The sequence below is a fragment of the Bactrocera tryoni genome, unplaced genomic scaffold (genome assembly GCF_016617805.1).
Source record: "Bactrocera tryoni isolate S06 unplaced genomic scaffold, CSIRO_BtryS06_freeze2 scaffold_25, whole genome shotgun sequence".
Lineage (NCBI taxonomy): Eukaryota > Metazoa > Arthropoda > Insecta > Diptera > Tephritidae > Bactrocera > Bactrocera tryoni.
The window spans coordinates 14,732,182-14,751,953 of record NW_024395977.1 but is presented as its reverse complement, the minus strand read 5'-3'; positions in this window follow the sequence as shown (position 1 = coordinate 14,751,953).

The following is a 19,772-nucleotide window of genomic DNA, read 5'->3' as shown; positions in this document are numbered from 1 at the left end:
CCAGAGAATGTATTTGGACTCTTTGAGACACCATCTATGTGTTCGAAAAGAGCACGAAATGGAAGTTCGTTGAAATGTAGAAGACAAACAACCCACTGTAATGGCCTACCTATTCTTTCTTCTAGTTTCCGAATGATTCCGCCTTTCCAACCTGTGTTCGTGTTGGTGCCATCAGCACCGACAACTTCTAGATGTTCCACATCAACTGAATTGTCTTGTAAATGTTGCCATATAGCTTGTGTCTCATCCTCAGCTGACCCGGAAGGAGAGGTGACGTGGCCAAAGTAATGACAACCAGGTTCCGCTATAAGAGAAATATGTTCCTCTTTGCCAGTGTCGCGGTAGTACTTTTCACTTTCGCTGACTTGTGTAAGTGTATTGTCTTTGCGGCCGTCAAAATACAGCCCATATACAGAGTCAATACTGTCGATGTTTTGGAGCTTAACTCCAGTTGTGAGTGACAAAGCTAGCCTGATCCTCTGTTATCAAACCTGCTTTTTTGGCATCCAGAAAAGCAGATGAAACAATCAAGGCCGCTGCTCTATCACTTACTTCAAATCTTTGGGCAGCTAAAGCAGTGTGTTCTAATAATAGTGTGTTTTGTTTGGTTTTAGAGGATGGAAAAGAAAATTCATCATCAGCATCGTTTTTGGAAGAATCCATGTGCGACGCACCTACATTGTTGTCGTCTGTATGAGAGTCTGGGTGATCTGAATGGTCACGTGTTCTAGCTGATACTTTTCTGGTAAGTGTTGATGTTGAATGACGTTTTGAAAGCTTTTCTTTACGTTCATTTTTCTTTGTAATCTTTTTTGTTTCAGGTAGATCAACACTTCCAATGCGACCAATTCTTCTGGTTCTCTGGTCCAAGAGAAATGGTTGTTCATTGATAGGAACTTTCCTTTCCTTTGGACAAGTGCAAGAAGAAAAATAAATGCATTTACAAGCAGCGATGTCAAATAATTTTCCGGCAGAAGAGACAAAGTCGTCTCTTTTAGAGCTCAACCCTATTGGGTTCCTTAAAAATATTTGTTTAAGAGTCAGAAATTTTTTATGGTATGTGGTGAGCATTTCTACAACACTGGTGTGTGAAACTATCGGAATAGATGACCTTTTGAAAGTATTTTCAACTTTTTTGCAACTATTTCTGTAACCTCTTTACTCCTGTGTTCATAGTTGTCGCCTCGGAGTCGCCCTATACGAAATCTTTCAACTGATAACACAAAAGAACATCCTTGTAAGTAGGTAACTGGAACTCAGAGAGATTGTACGGATATACGCCAAACACAGGACATTTCCGTCTAATTTTAAATTTAGATACAGACATATTGAGTTCTGTGTTCTGTTGAGAGAATATAAGTGATAGCACTCGGCGAAATCAACGACTAGAGTGAAGGAACTCGATGAAAATATATTTATGTGGGACCAGTCCGAACGTGTCTTATGGCGCAGGGAAATGAATGTAAGTGATAGAACTCGGCGAAATCACCGACAAGAGTGAAGGAACTCGATGAAAAAATATTTGTGTTGAGACCTATCCGAACGTGTCCTTTGGCGTAGGTGAATGAATGTGAGTGATAGCACTCGGCGAAATCAACGTCAAGAAGTGTGGCCGCAAGCCGATTTTCACTTTGCGCTGTGGCGCGCCGCCTTTTCGCTCGTATCTCGGGAACGCTTCGTCCCACGGCCATGATCACATATACCATTTCGGTAGCAAATGACGTGACAAATAACTTTTGTTTTGTACATTTTGCCATGAGATGCGTATTTCAGGTGCTAGGTAGACAATTTCACGATTTTAGGCGAATTTCCGAAATTTCAAGGCCGGAGTTGGGGTTGAAGATGCAATCCGATCTCAGAACAAAAAGTTGCATTGGAATCAGGAAGTACTAAGGCAACCTTTCCGCACTATTAGCAATCTCGAATCGAAAAAAGTCCGGAATCGACCAACCCTAATGTTCAACTACAGCTGCTGGTAGTGCCAAAATGAAGTTGGGTTGAAAACCGTAATGGGGTAATAATTCTAACAAAATTAGTATAATTAGCAGTACAAGAAAAAAGATAATTATTTAAATATTATGTACCCTTTATTTGGAAAAATCAGAAACAATTGCTTTATTGCTAAAAACTTGTGTCACTTCATTTTCCACCGATAATGTTGCTAACCCGGTCGGTATTAAAATCGTAAATAAATTTTGAAAAGTATACATATTAGGCCGGGTCGATTTGTGGGGGGGCAAAAAAATCGCCCATTGCTCTAGGAAAATCATATTCTAGGGATCAAAATAAGAAACTTTGCCGAAGGAACCATACCTCTGAAACGAATTCTGATGTCCCCAATTTGGGTCGAACTTTTGGGTAGGGGCAAATTTTATTACCTCTGAAAGTGAGGAGAACTAAAGCAATAACCACTATGGTATTTCAAAAGAAATAATATGTGATGTGACCATTCCAAATCAAAAATTTTACAATGAATCCACCAACCTCTACACCGCAAGATGAAGCAACTACATTAACAACTATCGAAAACCCAATGAGTCATATACCCAAGCATGATGTTACTGTTTTGGTGTGTCTACTAATTTGACTGATCTTAATTTACCAACCCATCTGGATATCTTGAGATATTATTTTTACTTAAGCGAACGTGCTAAAACAGAACAAAAAACGTTTTCCCATAAATCATTCACTATTCAAGTACAAGATAAGTTGATTGGAATGTGGGAAAAACTTGGTATGGAAATAATGCTGAAAAAAGTGTATGTAATAAATTGAATAAATTGCTTGACAAGTATCAAGAGCAAATCAAGAGAATAAACAACACCCAACAATTTACAGAGTATGTAAAATCTCTGGAAACAATTTTTTACATTGGAACATGTAAATGCGATTTGAAGGCAGCTCCATGTGCATGCGACTGGGTTCCCGAACGCCTCAAAGGGTTCATGCACGATCAACATAATCAGAGAAGACTAACAATGAATGCATTTATGATGGAAACTGAAGAGCAAGGAGCAACGTCTATGTCATCAATGCCAACATACCAAGATCCCGATGATTCAACATACGCACCGCCACCGGTTCAAGAAGATATGGATAGAAGCACAAGTTCACAATACACAGAGAGATACGATTGTTTTAACTTTGCCTTGGTATGTGACAGATTTGGTGTGCCTGACAGAGTAGCATCAGCATTGCGAACCGCTCTTTTGCACGATTTTAAAATTAAAGATAAGCATGGGAAACCTCTCATCATGGATAAATCGAAAGTTCGCAGAGAAAAAGAGAAATGCAGACAAGAAGTGATTCGTAAACGGTTAGGTGATACCAATTTGTTAGCGTTTCATTCGATGGCAGAAAAGATGATACTTTAACGATAGATAAAATTGATGGGAAGTATCATACTAGGATGGTAAAAGAACCTCATCTTGTTATTTTGAGAGAACCCAATTCTGAATTGATTGGTTACGTAAGACTGGAACATGAAACCGCTGAATACAAACAACCAAATTAAATGGTTTTTTCAACGATAAAAATATATCACTGGATACATTAATTGGAATATGCACTGACGGTGAGCCAACAAACACTAGCCCACACGGTGGAATTATACGACGATTCGAATTGCTGTTAAAAAGACCATTGCATTGGTTTGTTTGCCTTCCACACTTCAACGAACTTCCGTTTCGGCATTTGTTTGAAGCTTCGGATAAATCAAACAGCACTGGACCAAGATCGGCAACCGGAAAACTGAGCCGTCAAATCGAAACTTGTGAAACTCTTCCGGTAAGTTATTGCTATCACTCATTTATTATAATTGTCAACCATTTTTAATTATTTTATTATTATATGTATATTTTTAGGTTGTGGACGGCTTCCAGAAAATTGAGTTGCAAAATATGTCCCCTGCTCCAGAAAAAAAAGAATTTTCCACCGATTCGAAGAACTTATACGACATGGCCCGTGTAATTTCTATCGGCGTGGTTCCGGTGGATCTGGCTAACATCAAACCAGGGAAAATTGTACATTCTCGGTGGCTCACCAAGGCCTGCTAGATTATTGCGATTATATGTGACAACGGAAAATCCAGATGCAAATTTAAGAATTCTGGTTGAATTTATAATTAAATGTTATGTGCCAATGTACTTCAGTATCAAGTATTACAGCTCTGTCGTGTACGGCAGTGCATTTTTTTTCAAGTTCGTACATACATAGTTCATTGCTCACGATTTCTAGAACCTCGTTTACGCAAAATTGTTAATCAAGTAATTAAAGATAAGTCATATTATGCGCATGGCGACTGTGCCATCAAGAAAATTCTACGCTATCGAACCGATGTTGACGAGCCAATGGAACTTAGAGTTTATAAAAAACCAGATATAAACTTTAATTGCACAAGTTATTCAGAAATGATCAATTTGAATGATATAAATATCGTATTTGAACCACCATTCACGCGAAGCATTCCGTACTAGCTAGCGTTTCCAAACGGGTTATACCTGAAAATGTAGAGGCTGTTATGGCGACGACATTAGAGAGCCGTGCGAAATTGCCCAGACTTGAAAGTAAAAAAGACTTGAAACAATAATTTTTTTTAATTTCTTTTCTATAACTCACTTAAATTAATTTTTTCATTTACATATGTTCTGACTAAATAAATTTCTCAAGAGAAAAAATAGATATTATTATAAACTAGCTTACCCGGCGCGCTTTGCTGCGCAGTTCGTAAGTATATTAATAATTTATTCATTTTTTTTTAAATAAATATTTATCGGCTATTATACTTCATTTAATTTTTTTTCATTATAGACATTTTTGTCATCTTCTTTTTAAACATATTGAATATTCAAATATGCGATAAATTTGCCAAAGCAATTGCCTATTTTCAAATTTTATGAAATATCCACAAACGACAAATCTAAATTTTTATTTATTTGACGTTTGATTGTAAACAAAACCATAAGAAAAACAAAAACATAAGCATTTGACATGAACGAGTAATGTCACATTATATTGGTTCTTGAGCAAAAGTCCACTTATTTAGCAAACAAAAAAACCTGAAATAATAATTACTCTGTATTTGAAAATAATGTGATTTTCCATTCATAAAAGTGTAATAAAACAGTAAGTTAATAGCCAAACAAAAAAGTCAATAACAAATACAGTTTAATTCAATATAATAAAAAAAAATTTTTTGTTTCCAAAGTATCTTCTTCTTCTTAATTGGCGTAGAAACCGCTTAAGCGATTATAGCCGAGTTAACAACAGCGCGCCAGTCGTTTCTTCTTCTCGCTACTTGGCGCCGATTGGATATTCCAAGCGAAGCCAGGTCCTTCTCCACTTGGTCCTTCCAACGGAGTGGAGGTCTTCCTCTTCCTCTGCTTCCCCCGGCGGGTACTGCATCGAATATTTTCCGAGCTGGAGTGTTTTCGTCCATCCGGACAACATGACCTAGCCAGCGTAGCCGCTGTCTTTTAATTCGCTGAACTATGTCGATGTCGTCGTATATCTCGTACAGCTCATCGTTCCATCGAATGCGATATTCGCCGTGGCTAACGCGCAAAGGACCATAAATCTTTCGCAGAACTTTTCTCTCGAAAACTCGCGACGTCGACTCATCCGTTGTTGACATCGTCCAAGACTCTGCACCATATAGCAGGACGGGAATTATGAGTGACTTATAGAGTTTGGTTTTTGTTCGTCGAGAGAGGACCTTACTTCTCAATTGCCTACTCAGTCCGAAGTAGCACCTGTTGGCAAGAGTAATCCTGCGTTGGATTTCTAGGCTGACATTGTTGGTGGTGTTTACGCTGGTTCCAAGATAGACGAAATTATCTACGACTTCAAAGTTATGACTGTCAACAGTGACGTGAGAGCCAAGTCGCGAATGCGACGACTGTTTGTTTGATGACAGGAGATATTTCGTCTTGCCCTCGTTCACTGCCAGACCCATTTTCTGTGCTTCCTTGTCCATTACTGGAGAAAGCAGAACTAACGGCGCGGGTGTTGAGGCCGATGATATCAATATCATCGGCATGCATACAGCTGTACACTCTTATAGAAGATGGTACCTTCTCTATTTAGTTCTGCGGCTCGAACTATTTTTCTCCAAAAGCAGGTTGAAAAAGTCGCACGATAGGGAATCGCCTTGTCTGAAACCTCGTTTGGTATCGAACGGCTCGGAGAGGTCCTTCCCGATCCTGACGGAGCTTTTGGTGTTACTCAACGTCAGTTTACACAGCCGTATTAGTTTTGCGGGGATACCAAATTCAGACATCGCGGCATAAAGGCAGCTCCTTTTCGTGCTGTCTGAAAGCAGCTTTGAAATCGACGAAGAGGTGGTGTGTGTCGATTCTCCTTTCACGGGTCTTTTCCAAGATTTGGCGCATGGTGAATATCTGGTCGGTTGTTGATTTGCCAGGTCTGAAGCCACACTGATAAGGTCAATCAGTTTGTTGACGGTGGGCTTTAATCTTTCACACAATACGCTCGATAGAACCTTATATGCGATGTTGAGGAGGCTAATCCCACGGTAGTTGGCGCAGATTGTGGGGTCTCCTTTTTTATGGATTGGGCATAGCACACTTAAATTCCAATCGTGGCATGCTCTCGTCCGACCATATTTTACAAAGAAGCTGATGCATGCTCCCTATTAGTTCTTCGCCGCCGTGTTTGAATAGCTCGGCCGGTATTCCGTCGGCCCCTGCCGCTTTGTTGTTCTTGAGGCGGGCAATTGCTATTTGAACTTCTTCATGGTCGGGTAATGGAACGTCTGCTCCATCGTCATCGATTGGGGAATCGGGTTCTCCTTCTCCTGGTGTTGTGCGTTCACTGCCATTCAGCAGGCTGGAGAAGTGTTCCCTCCATAATTTAACTATGCTCTGGGCATCAGTGACTAGATCACCTTTGGGGGTTCTACAGGAATACGCTCCGGTCTTGAAACCTTCCGTAAGCCGCCGCATTTTTTCGTAGAATTTTCGAGCATTACCCCTGTCGGCCAGCTTATCAAGCTCTTCGTACTCACGCATTTCAGCCTCTTTTTTCTTCTGTCTACAAATGCGTCTCGCTTCCCTCTTCAACTCTCGGTATCTATCCCATCCCACACGTGTAGTGGTCGATCGTAACGTTGCGAGGTAGGCAGCCTGTTTTCTCTCCGCTGCGGCGCGGCACTCCTCGTCGTACCAGCTGTTCTTTTGCGCTTTCCGAAAACCAATGGTTTCGGTTGCAGCTGTACGTAAGGAGTTTGAAATGCCGTCCCCACAGTTCCCTTATACCGAGTTGTTGACGAGTGCTCTCAGAGAGCAGGCGAGCAAGCCGAGTAGAAAATCGTTCGGCTGTCTGTTGTGATTGCAGCTTCTCGACGTCGAACCTTCCTTGTGTTTGGTGGCGCGCGTTTTTTGCTGCACAGAGGCGGGTGCGAATCTTTGCTGCAACAAGATAGTGGTCCGAGCCGATGTTAGGACCTCGGAGCGCACGCACATCTAAAACACTGGAGACGTGTCTTCCGTCTATCACAACATGATCGATCTGGTTGGTAGTTTTTCGATCCGGAGACAGCCAGGTAGCTTGATGAATCTTCTTATGCTGGAATCTAGTACTACAAATAACCATATTTCGGGCCCCGGCGAAGTCAATCAGCCTCAACCCATTTGGGGATGTTTCGTCGTGGAGGCTGAGTTTACCGACCGTAGTGCCAAATATACCTTCTTTGCCCACCCTGGCGTTAAAGTCGCCAAGCACGATTTTGACATCGTGGCGGGGGCAGCTCTCATAAGCGCGCTCCAAGCGCTCATAGAAGGCATCTTTGGTGACATCGTCCTTCTCATCCGTCGGGGCGTGGGCGCAAATCAGCGATATGTTGAAGAACCTCGCTTTGATGCGGATTGTGGCTAGACGTTCATTCACCGCAGTGAATGATAGTACTCGGCGACGGAGTCTCTCTCCCACCACGAACCCTACACCAAACTTGCGCTCCTTTATATTGCCACTGTAGTAAATGTCACAAGGACCTACTCGTCTCTGTCCTTGTCCCGTCCATCGCATTTCTTGGACGGCGGTGATGTCAGCCTTTGTCTTTACGAGGACATCAACCAGCTGGGCAGCGGCACCTTCCCAATTAAGGGACCGGACATTCCAGGTGCATGCCCTCAATTCGTAGTCCTTATTTCGTTTGCCATGTTCGTCATCAAAAGGGGGGGTCTCTCATCCGAGGCTGGTTGTAGCTCTTCACTGGGGGTGTTTTTTACGTGGCGGATCCCAAACCCAGCGCACAACCCTTGTAGGGAATATTTCGCCTTCTCACTTTAGCTCGCCTTCGAACGGATGTTCTTAGGCTACCCAGAGGATACTTGGTCAAAGACCGGAAGTAGTGAGCTGCTTGAGCCATGTGTAAAAGAATCGTTTCTGGCCACTCCCAAGTGAATGGCGATCAGAGAACTTTCCTCACTTGCGTGAACTTCTACACATGACTCCATCCTCCAAAGTATACCATACAAAAAATGACGATGAAAAGATTCGATATGAGAAGAACATTCCATTCTGATTATCTTCAGGAAAAAACAGTTGTTGTTCAGTCGATTGATAGCCCATCGTGCGTCACCGTAAAATTCAGACCGGAAGAAAGGGAATACCAGGATGTAGAGCAAATTCTGAATTGCCGATTAGCAAATATCAAGCCAAGTAATGGGAAATACTGTTCCCGAGAAGCTATCAAATATTTTGAAGAAATTGCTTTGAACGAATCTTTCACTATGAAAATAATGAAACAAATAGACGAAATCTTTTTCATAAATTTAGACGATTATGAATTAAGGATGAGGATTGACCAAGATATTGTTGATAAAGGATATGCAGTTCATGAGAATGCATTCGTACGATATTATCCATTTACTCCATAAAATTGTTATAACGCTAACATTGAGAAGCATACATAAATATGAATAATAAGAAAGTTGTCATAGCGATTCAATAAAAAATTCAACAAAGTAATACTCTTAAAACATTGAAAGTATTTATTCTTCAGTTTCCTCTTATTTTTACATAAGCGTATATAATAAATTGTAAATCTCAAAAATTCGAGTTCTAATCTAAAACATTTTGATAAACAAAGTTCTTAGTTTTACTGTCCGGTGCATGAATGAATAAACGATGTGCAGTACCGACTCTCGAACATGCAACATATAATTGTCCATGTGAAAAACACGATTCTTCCAAATTTACTCCGCATATTTGAAATGTTTGTCCTTTGTTTATAGTCATGGCAAATGATAAACCCACCGGAAATTGCAGACGTTTGAAATCGAATGGCATGTCTGTTGGAATCATTGGAATACGTGGTATAAGCTTATTTCGCTTTGCCATTGAGTATAGTTGCTTCAATCAAATTTGGTATTAGCTTCTTTATTGCCAGTCGTGTACCATTACACATTTTGGAGGATTGATATTCCGTAGTAATATGATTGGTGAACCAACCTTAAAAATGGAATCAATAATATATTTCATTGAACCTCCTTACAGATTTATATTCTGTAATGATTAAAGTAATGAACAAACCTTTAAATTCAAAAGATGTGGCGGTGTACCAGGTGGTTCCAATGAATTCAGAAATTCAATTGGATAATTCACAGCTTCATCTTCATCCATAACGCTGTCAATGGCTTTACAAGTTATGACTTCACCTGGCTATTTTTCTTGAATTTGGAAGTTCATTGCATTGACGTGCATATTCTTCGGTGCCAATATGGAACGTTCTGCTATCCAATCATGGGTTCTGTGATTCTGAATGATATTTGGGAAAACGCATTCGACCAATTCTTCTTTTGTTTGCAAAATTGTACAAAAATTTTCGGGCAAGGTGATCATTCCATTAGTATTGTCGATTTACATTTTTCCATTTTCGATATCCAACAATTGTTCCGAAAACTGATATGCAGATGAATCGTCTTGTAATAGGACACGCATATTGCTATGCCACGTCAATTTTTTCACAAATCTGCAGAGAGCAGAAGATTTCAGGCATGCATTTATTTCATCGGCAGGAGTTGATCGAGGAAGAAATTGGCAATTTTTGTCGAAAATCACCTAATAACAATATCAAGGCACCACCAAACAGCTGTTGATTTCCGCATAAATTGTACACTCATCCCACAGAAACAGCTTGCAAAATTGTTTGATGTACATAGTTTTGTTGATCATTTAATTTGTCAATATTTGATTGCACAAATTCAATCAATTCGTCACAATTGAATTGTTGTTCACGTTGCAATTCTTGATCCATCAAATCATGCATCGGACGATCAGGTGAAATCATAGATAACTGTGGTAATGCTTTATGCGCAATTTTGAGACACATATCTTCAATGATTATTAATGCTTCATTGTACATTTCCAAGGTAATCATCAAATCTGGATTATTTGACGTACGACGCATCCGAATCAAAATGTCTTCCGTCATGTAATCTTGATATTTGTCCTATAATTCCAGTGGATTCGACGGCATGCATGTTGATATTATAATCGAGAAAAGCATTCTTATTTGTTGTGGTAAAGATGAAACACATGCATCTTGAAGCGTCGATTCCCAATGTGAATCGTTTTCCAACAAATGCAGTAGGTGACATGCCTCGCGATACGTCTCACATAAATGACCGCCAACTATTTTCAAATATTCGAACGATCTCGGTCCTTGAATGTTCATCAATAGCAATCGCAAATAAAAACATTCCGCGTTGTTGGGATGAATCGTATACATTCTCCCCAAAGCATCTGTTGAATATATACCTGGGTGACCATCAACTGCTGTACCCTGTTTACGTCGTTGGAATTCTTTTGATGATGTATTCCATGTGTAATACTGAGGCACATCAGTATATAGCAAACTTCTGGAAAATGTATCGGTTTCACAAAGTCGAAAAAAAGCAGTTAAAGTAGTCGCTAGTGGTTGTGCTGCTCTGCTCTGCTCTGCTGTATATTTTCAGTAGTAAAATAAACACGTTGACCATTTTCAAGATGCACCGCTAGATGAACAACAACAGGATGTCTTTCGTGCAATGGAAACGCAAATATTCGCCAAATTGCTTCATTGCTGCTAACGTATCGGCCCATTTGATATGACAGCCATATCACTTCCTTTATTCACATACTTGCAAATGTATTTGATTGACTTGACGGAATTACAATACTCAACGTTAATGTGAGACTGAAATATTTTAGACAGAAGTTGTGAATATGGCACAACCCAGCGATTATCGACAATGATTTCTTGATGACGAATGTTCATCATTACTGATTGACTTCAGTAGACCGTCGTCGATACAACGGGTATCCATCATTGCCTGTTATTGTGTCGGAAGTCAATGCTCTGGGATAACGCTTTGAGCTTTTGCCATCAATCATGCATGGTGAATTTATATTTAGTACGCCATATGGGCCATGAATCATATGTTTTGTGACGACTTCAAATAATTCTTGATCAATTGTTTGATCTGGTATCTCGGCTGATATGATATTATCAATTTCATCTGGTGTGATTTTACGAACCAACCATATCAATATCACCAATATGTGCGTGCGGCAATCCTCTCTTTTGCCATTCGATTGAATACATATAACACCGCACTTCTCCAAATACGCGCAATTTCACAATTACATCCATCAGCGCTTTTAATTTTTGCCGAAAAACACGTGCATTTATATCGTGACGATTTGTTGTTGATTGACCGTCAAACAAATTATTTTGAATATCGCTCCCCTTCGGATTACATGTGAATGTAATAAATAAATCTGGGCGGCCGTATTTTCTCACGTATGACATCACATCTTGAGCATATTCGTGCATATGGCGAGGACTTCCAATATAAGATGCTGGTAATATCGTCAGATGTCCAATATCATTCAAATTCCCATCATTTGTTATTGCATCACGCAAATGTATGTATTCTTCTGATCGCAATTTACTTTGATTGAACCGGATGTAATTGAGACGTTCAGTCTCAATTTTCGCATACATGTCCACAATGTATTGATGAAACAGTTTTCCACATCTCAAAATGTAATTTGAACTTCCTTCGCGAATCATTAATCTTCGCGAATTAATAATAATTCATGGCGCTGACCTTCTTTTTGAGCATCAAGACCTGTAAAAAAATACATTTCAAAACGTATTTAGAAGTTTTCAATTCAAAATCGAAATCTTTTATTTAAACGAAATATTTATGAGCGCGTATGTATTATGTACCTGTGCTTGGATTAATCATTGGGATACTATATCCATCATGGCCATTCCAGTGCAATATGGGATACTCTAATGCATCGTAACAACGATGAAGCTCCGAAACACGTTGTAATTGTTCATTTCTGCGGTGAAGAATAATATCTCGAGATTGAAAATGATCGCCAACAATCACAATGGCCACTTCATCAATGGTTGGTGCATTGAATCTTCTTGAATGCTCTCCAGTTAGAGTTTTATCGGCTCTTACAACGATTCTGTGATTATCAGATGGCAACCGATCCATAGCAGTTTTGAACAATTGGACTAATTCATTGTGCTGATGAAAAAAATCTTGTAGTTCGCAAAGAATTTCTCTTTTTGTGTGAGAACCAATTGTGCAGCGTTGATTTAATTCACGATTTTTATCTCCGATGAAATATATTTGTAAAAATTGATGGTTAGCGTCGGGGAGCGGTAACAATGAACCCACTAGGTGATAAATTTGACCTTGGATCTGTAATATGTATGCAATGTTATAGGAATAAATTTTTCCCTATTCATTAAAAAAACCATCAAATATTCCATGCAATCACCTTAAATGTCGGCATAAATTGATCTCTTATAATTTTTGTAGCGCCGAAAGAAGTCATTTGAAAAGACGAATTGTTCTCTTGTATATGATTTAAAAAATATTTCGATTCTGGTGATGTCTCAAAAATTAATGATTGTAATGGTTCAGGAGGCGGTTAAAATTCGGGCAATTTTACTTTCCCGTTAGCGCAACACATTCCAGCCATTTCACCCGAGAATTTAGCCGCATCACAATGTGGGCAAATAACATCCATCATTCCAATATATCCATGCACATTATAGTCGATTGAAGGGTCGTAATCAAATGCAGCACGGAACATATCTTCCAAAACACGACGTCGTATTCACGTAGGTCTTGCTGGATTTTTTGCATGATGAGCTTCTTCAAATCTATTTCGGGGACGTCGCACTGCACTTTGTGATACGCTTTGTGACAACACGCCCCGAGCATTTCGAATACGTCGACCTATGTTTGATTTTGGACATACCGGCATTTTCTTTAAAATAATTTCTTATATGATCACTTCGTTTCAAACACACATAAAGTTTTCACTGAAGAACTTTCAATAATTATTCTTTTAAATAGCCGGAATAAAAAAGTAAGCGACCGAAATTGAACGATTCAAATAATTTACTAATCAAAATATTGAAAAACAAAACAAAAAAGAATTGTATGAAAAGTCACTTTTTGGAAATTTCCAATTTTTCGACTTTTCCTTATGAAAAGTATGTATATGGTATGGTATATCTAACCCTTTCCAGATCCACAGCGAACAACTTCTGATTTCATGAAGATTGGTTCCGCCGTTCTCGAACGTTAGCGTTACTAACAAACAAACAATCATTTTTACTTACATATGTAAATATGTATGTATGTACATATGTATATACATACAAAATAAAACGTTTGTATGGGAAAAAGAAAAGGGCTGTTTTTGGAGGTTTTCCGGCAACTTTCGTAATTTTTTCTTACATAAGAACCTTCTCCTAATAATAAAAAATACAACAAAAAAAAATCAGCTAAATCGGTTCAGCCGTTTATGAGTGTTGAAATTACAAAGAAAGTGGCATTGATTTTTATATACATATGTATATAGATATAGATATAGATAAATAAATAAAAATAAAGAAAAAACATAGCTGATTTTTTCATGTAAAGGCCAAAAATGGTGATTTTTTGAAATGATTGTATGGGGAACCCCCCAGGGGAGTTCCAGGGGGTGTGCCACTGGCATGGGTGGATCGGCCGTCCAAAGTTAGTGGGGTCGGTCATACATTTGGACTCGATTGGAGCACTCTAAATGGGTCAAAGTGGGATTTTTCAAAATTTGCCCCCTACCCAAAGTTCGACCCAAATTGGGGGACATCAAAATTCGTTTTAGAGGTATGGTTCCTTCCGGCAAAGTTTCTTATTTTGATCCCTCTCTGGAATATGATTTTCATAGAGCAATGGGCGATTTTTAAATCGACCCGCCCTAATACATATGTATATTATATCGTTTGAAGAAATATAATTCAAAACGCAGAGGAATATCCCGTCAATCCACTGTGACTTAATAACTCAAAATTGAACTGAACTCTGTTCTCTCAAGCAAACTGGAGCCATTTCTGATCGAAAGTACATACTATACATACATATACAAAAAAATATCCCGTCAATCCACTGTGACTTAATAACTCAAAATTGAACTGAACTCTGTTTTCTCAAGCAAACTGGAGCCATTTCTGATCGAAAGTATATACTATACATACATATACAAAAAGAAACGAAATGATATATTGTGAGCTCACAATATACATTTGTAGTATGTATTTTTTTCTTACAAATGCGTCCATATATCAACATATAGTATATATCAATATATATAGGGGCATGACGAAGTCTTATAAAGTTATAAGTTATAACGATCCGAAAACATAGCGGTCAGAATTGTATTCGCGTAAACTTATTTTAGTATGCAATCCAACAAATTTTTTAAACTAGTATAAAAATTTATGATTTTATGATTTTACGATGCTTTATGACACGTTCGGAGTACCCCAATAGTATAAAAGAAAGGTAATTTTTGAAGAGGAAGGTTTATATGTATAAAAACATCCATTAAATAGTGAAGAAATACTGTTTCTAATGTGATGTCGTAAACAATTAAAATTTTTCCCGCTTACGTTGCAAACGGAGGCTGAACCCTACGAGATTTATCAAAATAATGTATTAAGTATTGTACACATTGAAAAGGTCCACAGAAAACTTCGCGATGATATATGTCTATCTCTTTTTATGGATATCCCACAACAACAATTTTTTATCTTTTACTTTTACGAAAAATAATGGCTAAGCGATTTTAACTAATACAATATGAATATTTTGATATTACAGATTTAAAAATTGCGGCGGTACCTGCCGGCCGGGGCGGCGGCAGCATGCCTATAAATAGCTCGTCAGAGGCCGCGGTTCCCCTATAGCACTTTAAATTTAGCAACGATCGGCCGCGTTTATTATAGGAGCTTTATAGCGAGGAATATTTAAACGGAAACGTTGAAGTATATGCGCACTATTTCAAACTGATCCTTCCTCAAAAATAATACAATTGCTAAATATTTGGAGTAGTATATAGTAATAGAACGGAAACTAACTGCACAGTGTAATGGATTATATCTGGCTCAGTAATTAGTAGATGAATATTATACCACGTACATCCCAAAAGAATGATGTCATAACCTTACCAGCCAACTTTTTCGTCTTTACACGCATGAAGAGCGGTTCATCATGTGCAGGCCACGTAATCTCGTTCGATTGGGCTCCATTGTGAAATGATGGAGCCGTATTTCTTGTCACACAACGATGCAAAAATTCGGTTTTATTGCGATTAAAGAGGACTCAAACACTCCTCAGAATCAGCAATTCTTTATATTTGTTAGATTATGAACGTGCGAGGCATCCACTTTGCACAGAGTTTCGCCTCTTTAGGGCGCCCACTGCCTTCATTTTTATCGGTGGTCATTTCGCCTTATTCCAACTTAGTAAATCTCTTTTAAACGGTTGATTTTCCTGGTGCAGAGCCCAAATTCAACAGTATTTTCCCCCAAAAAACAATGTGTTATTAGCATACCAAATGATTTATGATCCATTTTTTTTTGTAAACTGACACAAGTGGCTTTACAATAATGATATATTTCATTTACTTATAGTTATAATCTAACTGCGTGATATAAATCATATAAATGGTAGTAGTAGTATTATCTATGTGTCACCCTCAGTAATCGCCAAATGAAAATCGCTATTAAAATTCCCATGATGAAAGCCATCTAAGTCCATACATTGTGGAGTTGTGTTCATTTGATAAGGGCCCGCTCATACCGTAGGCAAGGGGTGAGAATAATTTAAAACTATAGGCTAGTCCCGATATCATTCCACCGAGTAGTGTATGCTGCATCCATTTCGGCAAGTGGCTTGATACATACTTAAACATAACACCTGTAAGTAGTGAGAAAAGTGTTAATAAATATCAGTGTGTATATATGAACGTTACTATAGTCGTAATTAAAACCAATCTATATATTATTCTAAGACAAGGCGCTTATTTCCAGAGATCTACAAAACGTACAGAGACAAATAATACATCAAATTAAAGTGTGCGATCTGAAACTTTGCACAAATTTTACAGATTTTAAATTCATTGAACCACTTTTTGACATATTTGCGTTTAAAGTTCTTCAATTTTACATTAAGCTAATATAAAGCAGCGCTTCTACAGAAAAGAGCATATATGTAAGAGAATGAATAATTACAAATGTTTCTGTCATTTGCTTTCGTTACACACATACCCACATACGAAGGCGCAAGTGCGAAATCTAACAACAACAATGTTGTCTGCTTGGTAGCAAAATGACAATAAGCATAGATAACTTGATACGAGACCCTTTGGCATAGATAACTTGATACGAGACTCTTTGGTTCGAGAGAGAGCTGTCAAAACTCGCATTTTTTTATAACCTCTTATCGCAACTATCCAAGCGCGCGCTCCTCATATGGGTGAGTTATGGAAATCAGCTATACAAAGCTTCAAGAGTTATCTACTCTATGAATCGAAGCCGTTTTCTATTCACGGCCACTCCCTTGCAAGATCCCTTTGATTTCATAGTCCCAACTCCAGAGCTAAGGAGTACCCATTCTGGCCACATCTGAGCCAGGCGTGGAGTTACTATCCTTTATAAGCCGATAATACAGAAAAGGCAACTAATAAATAGCTAGTTTATCAAGCCGATGGTAAAGAAATTTTAAATAAAAGCACAAATAATAAACCGATCAAAGAAGCAACCGCACATACAATAACTATGAAAATCCGTAAAATATAGTTGTACGCACGTAAAAGCATAAGTATGTTTAAAACCAAAGCCGTTTTCAACATTTATAGCATGTGTTCTGCGCCCTCGGCTACTCTACCAGCAGTACGCCGAAATATAGGCAACAGCATAGACGTAATACTAGGCAAAATATTCGCCTAGGGGGCCCAGGATGTTTAAATGAGTGAAGCATCCACCTCCTCTACCCGGTAAAATTGGCGCATCCTAATGCTACAGTGTAATTCACCACAGCTGATGACATTACTGCAAAACTCAACACATCTGTACGCCAACCCACTTAACAAAAAGGATGGGCATCGGGAAAGCAGACTCTCTTCGTTACACACATTTCGCACGTCAACATTCGTCACAGGCACTTGGCACATCATTTTTTTCGTTGTTTCGACACCCATCCCGCGCGCTGCAATTAACTCGCTTATACATCATATACATATGTATGTATGTACATTAGGGTGATTCAAAAAAAAATTATTTTTTTTTTTTCAATTGGTACTCGCAAAAATAGGTTCCTAGACACCTCTAAGAAAACCTCTCCAAATATGAGTTTTTAATTGTAACGGGAAGGTCCTCCGCCTAACGGTTTTCTATTTTTTCTTATTATCAGATAGAAAAATTTATATCTCGCTTCCAACTACTTGAAAAAATATCTTGTTCATTAGGGTTTTGTGGGAAATTGAATGCTCTAAAATATGGTCTCTTATGATTTTTTCGTAAACCCAACCGTTTAAAAGATATTAACAGTTAAAGTTTGATTATTTTTGGGAACATTTTTTATTTCTTATGAATTTTATATCTCAATGAAAAAAAATTATTATGAATAGATTTTTGGAGAGGTTTTCTTAGAGGTGTCTAGGAGCCTATTTTTCAGAGTACCAAACAAAAAAAAAAAAATTTTTATTTGATCCACCCTAATATGCATTGATGTTTGACGATGAATATCTCGAAAACGCTTAGCTTAATCGAAAAATCATCGTAGACCATTTTTATAGAGCAGTAAATTTCCTACAAAACTATGTGTTTCATCATTCATAATAATTTTTTTTCATTAAGTTATAAAATTAATAAGAAAAAAAGAATTTTCTCCAAAATAAGTCAAATTTCAACCGTTAATATCTTTTAAACGGTTGGGTTTACGAAAAAATCATAAGAGACCATATTTTAGAGCATTCAATTTCCTACAAAACCTAATTAACAAAATATTTTTTCAAGTAGTTGGAAGCGAGATATAAATTTTTCTATCTGATAATAAGAAAAATAGAAAACCGTTAGGCGGAGGACCTTCCCGTTACAATTAAAAACTCATATTTGGAGAGGCTTTCTTAGAGGTGTCTAGGAACCTATTTTTGCGAGTACCAATTGAAAAAAAAAAAAATTTTTTTTTGAATCACCCTAATGTACATACTCGTATACTAAATCGGATCAATCCAGCATTCATCATTCAACAACCAACTTTATATACTTATCATACATTTTGATTGTTATACATTTTTAATCATATTTTAAATTAAAGTATATTGTATTGAAAAATATAAAAATATTTTTTCTTAACCCCGTGTAAACAGAGCCAGAGGACCACTTTCGGTGAGAGACCCCATCTTTTGCCAATAGCTCCTCTGCAGCAATATAAGGCGATAGAAACCTTTTTGGCTCTCTCCTCGATATTCGGCTTCCATGAAAGCTTCTTATCCAGGATGAGCCCTAAATATTTCACTGTATCCGCCGGTTGCAGGCGAATACCTCCCACCTGCGGCAACGGTGCCGCCGGGATTTTATATTATCGGCTGAATAAAATCATTTCCGTTTTGTTAGGATTTATGGCGAGTCCACTTCCGGCCCTGCGTCAACTCGTACACGGTGTTAAGGATCTTTCCTTTGATCATAAGTGCTACAACGACTAGGATCCATAGAAGAGGAGAGAGAACCCCACCTTGTGGTGTTCCCCTACTCACCCTACGGCTCGCACGCGAATTGCGATTTGATATGTAATTTATCGGAAATTACATATATTTCGTTTGAATAATAAAACTCCGGCTAATTTACCGTACTGTGCGGCTTGAAGTTCAGTTTATTAATAATAATTTTATTCTTTATAAAAATCTTATTTGCTAAATTTACCTGAAGCCGTTGTGCTGACTTGACATATTCTTTATAAAAATCTTATTTGCTAAACTTACCTGGAGCCGTTGTGCTGATTTGACATTCCTCAGCATCAACGACCCGGCTTATCTTAAATAAACATATCGAATAATAACAGAGGCATTTGATTTCATTTTTAAAGGAATTTAATGCTTGCTTATGAATATTTCCTTATTTATGTATTTTGCAATTTAATATGTATGTATGTAGTTGAATCTGAAGATTCAACTTACATTTTAGAGGAATAGGAATAAATATTTAGAAAATACTTGTCTATTTTGGTATATCGACAAGTTTGAAAGTGGTGGAGTCGTTTAACGACGCAACTCCCCCAGCGTTACTGTTTGAACTCTCCTGAGTTCTTGTATTTACAATTTTTATTTTTGTTGTTTTTTTCTTTAATATTATTACTAGGATTGCTACTACTACCATTACAATGATTATCAATGTTATATTAATACCATATGAT